At 45.3% G+C, this 5,738-nt stretch overlaps 1 non-coding gene across 1 annotated transcript; it reads left to right on the forward strand.

Moving 5' to 3' along the window:
- Positions 1–1,797: 1,797 nt before the first annotated feature.
- On the forward strand, positions 1,798–1,904 carry LOC125597390. The gene has a single exon (XR_007331692.1). It is a non-coding gene; the product is annotated as a small nucleolar RNA R71 (small nucleolar RNA).
- Positions 1,905–5,738: the final 3,834 nt, after the last annotated feature.

A 5,738-nucleotide genomic window follows, 5' to 3' on the forward strand; every position in this document is an offset into this window, starting at 1 on the left:
CACAATTTGTTTTTGTTCATGTCACATACAGCTCCTACTGTAGCTAGGAAAGATCTTCCAAGCAGAAGTGAAGAGTTCCAGTTAAGTTTGATGTCGAAGACATGAAAATCTACCGGGACAAGGGCATTACCAATCTGTACCTCCAGATCTCTTATGATACCTCCTGATTGTTTTTCTGAAAGATCCACGAAGGTGAAGGATTGTGTTGAAGGTTCGATGGTCAAACCAAGATGGTCTGCCATGATCCTAGGGAGGATACTAACTGATGCTCCTGTGTCACACACTGAATGGGGAAATTCAACACCCTTGACTACGCATGGTATTGCAAACTTCCCAGGATCACTCTTCTTCGACAATGTGATCCTGTGTCTCATCTTCTCTCTGACTTGATGAAACATTCTCCTAATGTCTTCCTCAGTTACCTTTGTTTCTCTGAAGAACATCCACAACCTGTGTGTGAAGTAAGCTTCATCAAAAGGTTTTTCGATTGGGATTCTGAGGATTCTTTTAGGGAAACCATCCATCTCCTTATCGTTAGCTTCCCTCTTAAGGTACTTAGGAATTTTCTCCTTTCTTTTCCTTAACCTTCTCCCTTCAGTTTCCTGATCTTCTTGAACTAGTTCTGGTGAACTATTTAAAGGGTTGGGTTTTGGTTCGGGTGGGCTATCTATTGGTTTAGGTGGTGGTTTGAGTGCGTTGATATAGTCATTATCGACTGAGGGTAACCGCACTCGGTATGTCAGAGGTGCCTGTCGATCGATGGGAGGTGTGTTGTGACGATCGACGTCGGACTCACTCTGTCGATCGATGGTTGGGTCAATCGATCGATCGATTTTATCATAGAATTCCTCATGAGTTAGATTTCGAACTGCATTGCATTCAGTCGATTTAGCGGACGACGTCGATCGATAACTGGAGTAATCCATCCATCGATCTTCGTCATGGTCTGTCGATCGATGCGACTTCATCGACATCGGTCGACACTATTGGGATCCATCGAGACTCATGGATCTTTCGATTTTGAAGTCTCCTTCCTCAAGCTTTTAATGTCTCACCACTTGCTAGAAATCATCATCTATGATGGCATTTACGTGGTGTTTTCCTTTGTCAGCTCCTGCCTCTCTAGCGAAAGCTTCTTGCCACTTTATAGTTTCGCCAGTCTGAATCACTTGTGTTTCAAGTGTTCTCACCTGAGTCCCTAAGGTCTCGATTTTGGTGTTCAGATTGTTGTAGGCGGAGTCTATTTTACCGTTGAAATCCACGGTGATATGTTGTTGTCCCAACAGTACTCGATCAAGCATTTCTTCGATCTTGCTTTCCTGAGTCTGGGGTGGTGGATTCTGGTAGTAGGAGTTCGAGTAGCTTTTGCTGTTGTTGAAGGGTTTTTGAAATTGTGAACTCTGGTTACTTCTTTGACCATTTCCAAAGAAGTTTCTGTTTCCGCCCTGGTTTCCAAATTTCTGGAATCCGATACCTCTGATGTAGTTCACATTTTCTTCTCCTTCCGTATCTGCTACTTCTCCTTCAGCTAAACAGACTTGCTTCCTAAGAAGCTCGTGCACCACATCTAACTTAGATCTTACTTCGTCCATCTGTTCTTTCCCGATAGAAGCTACAGACTTCTTCCGTTCAGAGTCAGTGTTTTTGGTGCTGCTGCTGTTAGCAAGGTTTTCGATAAGTCTCACAGCTTCTAACGGATTCTGAGTAGTGAAGTTTCCTTCACTCGCCGTATCAAGAGCCATTTGATACTGTAATGCGAGACCTCAAAAGAAAGTGCTTAGCAGCTGCACTTCGTTAAATCCGTGGTGTGGACAGTCTCGCTGGAAGAACCTAAATCTAATCCACGCATCTTTGAAGGACTCTCCAGCCTCCTGCGAGAATGTGGAAATTTTGTTTCGAAGTTCTTCAGTGTGCACCTCATCGAAGAAGTTTTGTAAGAAAGCATTCTTGATGTCGGCCCAGGATGTTAAGGATCCTGTGGGTAGCTGCCTAAGCCAGTGCATCGCTTCTCCATTCAGCGTGTATCTGAAGAGCTTGCACAGCAGGTAATCTTCGGGGACTCCTTCCATCCGAATAGCAGCGATTAAATCCTCAAACCGTTCTAAATGGTCCATAGGATGCTCGTGCGGTAACCAAGAGTAGGGTATCTGCGACACGAGAGTGTAGTATTGAGGCTTCAGCTCGAAATTCTGCTTCTGGATCTCCGGAAGTCGAATAGCTGATCTGTTGGAATAGTACTCATCTGGGCGATTGTAGTCGGCCAGTGGTTTCGATCGAGCGTCCTCGTCTACAGGTTGATCAACTCCTGTAGCATCAGCATCAGGGATTACAGTCCCCTGAGCGTCTATTTTCTGACCTGTTGCATTACGCAGATGACCGTCCTGGTCATACAGGTTTCCGTTCTCGTCCTGTGTTAGAATAATAACGTTTACCATTTTTGACGACACGGTATCGATCGACGTACGCGGTGTAATATCGATCGTTGTCGAACGATTAGGATCGATCGACGATGAAGGTCTGGTGTCGGTCGACTGTTTGTTGTGAGTATCGATCGACAACGAAGTTGTTGCGTCGAGCGATGTGGAACGTTGACCTCTACGGATGGTGCGTTCCAAATGAGCAGGATCGTCTGAGAACAGCAAGTCTTTCTCCTTGTTGCTTCTGGTCCCGCTGGGCATGCACCTGAAAAGAAAAGAAAAAGATTATGTTAGAAATGGGGTAGAGAAGAGAATAAGAATCAATAAAACTAAATCTAATGGCGATCAAAGCTCCCTGGCAACGGCGCCAAATTTGATACCACTCAAATTACCCTAAGGAGTGTTACTCTCATCAAAAGAGGTTCAGATGTAGTACTTAGGGATCGAATCCACAAGGAGCTAGGGAACAATTAAATCTAGTGTTTATTAATTCTAAGAGTTGTAAATGTTTAAATGAAATAGCAATAGTAACAAGTGAAGTAAATAGTAAATGTAACTTGGTTGGAAACGATATTAGATGCAGGGCCACTATTCAGGTGTTGGAGATTATAATATCTATAGATGCCTATTTGCTGCATGCATGATATGTTAGAGCTCAACCGCTTAACTCAGTGATCAGCTGTCGCATGTTTCACTGGTTAACAAACTAGATCTCATGTCTCAATGGTTAGTATGTTGACAACGAAAGAGTGTCGATCGATGGTCCTATAAGGACGTCGACGGATACACCTTTACCTACGTCGACCGATAGTCAGTTGAGGACATCGATTGACGGGTTCTAGCCAGGCCTATGCACGAGTATGATATGCCCTATTAAGATACTAAATTGGCGGTTAGCCCTCTCTAGCAGTCCTAATATGATAGATAGATGTCAGGATGGGATAACAAGGGTGCTTGAGTATGCAATCTTATGATCATGTTCTAATAGCAAGGCTAAACAAGCATTGAATACAAATCTATCATGAATATCACAACAAGGCAGATCTATAGTTTGGGAATCCCACAAACCTATCTGAACCCTGGATCTAATAAATGAACTACTCAGACATAGCAATGCAATTCATGACAATGAAGAAATGGGAATTCATAGTATAGATGAAAAGAAATGAAAACAAGGAGTTCCAATCACAAGTGATCTTCTCTCCAAAACTCTCTCTCTCTTTCTCAAAGTAAAACTGTAACAAAAAACTCTCTCTGCCGTCAAAACACTTAGGCAGTATATAATCTACTAGATTAAAAACTCGTCAAGGCATTTTTGTAATTTAGCTTGGACTTGGGCTTCACGTTCGCTGGTTTTAAAATGTCGCATGTCCAATGTCTCGACATCGATCGATGGTACTTGTGTACATCGATCGATATTAATCTTCATTTGTCGAGGGATTTCATGGTGTCGATCGACAGCACTAGATGTGCATCGATCGATTGTTCTTCCTCTCTTCGACCTCTACATGGTCAGCTCGGATGAAATGTCTTTTAAGCTCCAAAATGCTACGAAGTCATAGCTTTACTCCGAAATGCACCTGAATCTGAAAACATACCTAGAAGAGTAGAAAACATAGATATATAATATAGTAAAACACCATGGATGAAAACGGGTCAAATCCAAGGTATATCACTCTTCCAGCCGCAGGACCCTACCTCCGGCTGAGCCGTTTCCAGGGTGGGCAGGCTGTTAAACAGAAAAGATAACTCTTTCCGGAATCCCGCCGACGTCTCCAGACTTCCTAACTGTTGGGGTCAAAAACGGTTACGACGGAATTACCACCCGAAAATCCTCGGAGATCGTATTTCCGAAAGAGATAGTAAAAGAAGAGATGTAATTTTCGTAAAAATAACCAATACAAAGTTTTTACGAAAAAGTATCCTTTGGGATTCAAACTGAACAAACCAAGCTCGGTCACCACGTATACACACCGTCCGATCGCTATGCAGCAACCAAACCTGAGCCAAAGCTCGGTCGCTATGTAGCGACCGAGCGACCGTCCCGCTCGGTCGCTACGTAGCGACCGAGCTCGAGTCAAAGCTCGGTGGCTACATAGCGACCGAGCGATTGTCCCGCTCGGTCGCTACGTAGCGACCGAGCGCTCGTCCCGCTCGGCCGCTACGTAGCGACCAAGGCCGAGCCAAAGCTCGGTCGCTACGTAGCGACCGAGCGATCGTCCCGCTCGGTCGCTACGTAGCAACTGAGCTCGAGCCAAAGCTCGGTCGCTACGTAGCGACCGAGCAATCGTCCCGCTCGGTCGCTACGTAGCCACCGAGAGATCGTCCCGCTCGGTCGCTACGTAGCGACCGAGCTCGAGCCAAAGCTCGGTCGCTACGTTGCGACCAAGCTCGAGCCAAAGCTCGGTCGCTACGTAGCGACCGAGCAATCATCCCACTCGGTCGCTACGTAGCGACCGAGCTCAAGCCAAAGCTCGGTCGCTACGTAGCGACCGAGCACTCATCTCGCTCGGTCGCTACGTAGCGACCGAGCACTCATCTCGCTCGGTTGCTACGTAGCGACCGGGCTCGAGCCAAAGTTTGGTCGCTGTGTAGCGATTGAACTTTTCCGAACATCGATACGACACCAATCCTTGCATTCTCGTCAGACCTTCGAATGCTATCTCCCGAAGACCGTAGCAAGCTCAGTCCGTGTTTCCCGCTATTCTAATTCATCGATCAAACTTCGCGGATTAGAAACCGCGGAAAACTCGTAGTAAACGTGTCGAGTCGGAAGACGGCCCAAAGGGACCTGAAACACGACTCGAGGCCCATCCTATGATTTTTCCTAACCAATGCCCGTGAACCGCAGCATGGTTCAAGCTTGGCCCACGAGGAAGGATAAATGGCAAGTTTCCGCGGATAAATACGGAAGTTTTGAAGATAATTGTGAAGATCGGGAAAAATGGAATATCTCCATTTTTATGCTATGACGGCTTAAGGGTAGAAGAGTAAAACCGTAAATCGACCTTGGAGCTAGTATATAAGGAGTCCTAGGCGAGGAGCAGGGGATAACTTTTTTCAGAGCAAACTTAGCACTTAGAGCAATTTAGGCAATTTTCTGTTTTTGTTATTTCGAGCTGCGACTCAATTAGGTTTAGCCGTCTTAGGGTTGCTAGAACTAGGAATCTCGCCGACAGCTCTCGAGCCCAGGCTTATACCTTGTTGTAACGCTCATACGCAAATTCGGAATAAGATCTACTTTGCTCTCTTTTCGATTTCTTATTTTTATCGTTGTTATTCTCGTGTTCTGATTGCTTGACGTGTGGTAATTAACAGATA

Source organism: Brassica napus, unplaced genomic scaffold, assembly GCF_020379485.1.
Source record: "Brassica napus cultivar Da-Ae unplaced genomic scaffold, Da-Ae ScsIHWf_1450;HRSCAF=2040, whole genome shotgun sequence".
Taxonomy (NCBI): domain Eukaryota; kingdom Viridiplantae; phylum Streptophyta; class Magnoliopsida; order Brassicales; family Brassicaceae; genus Brassica; species Brassica napus.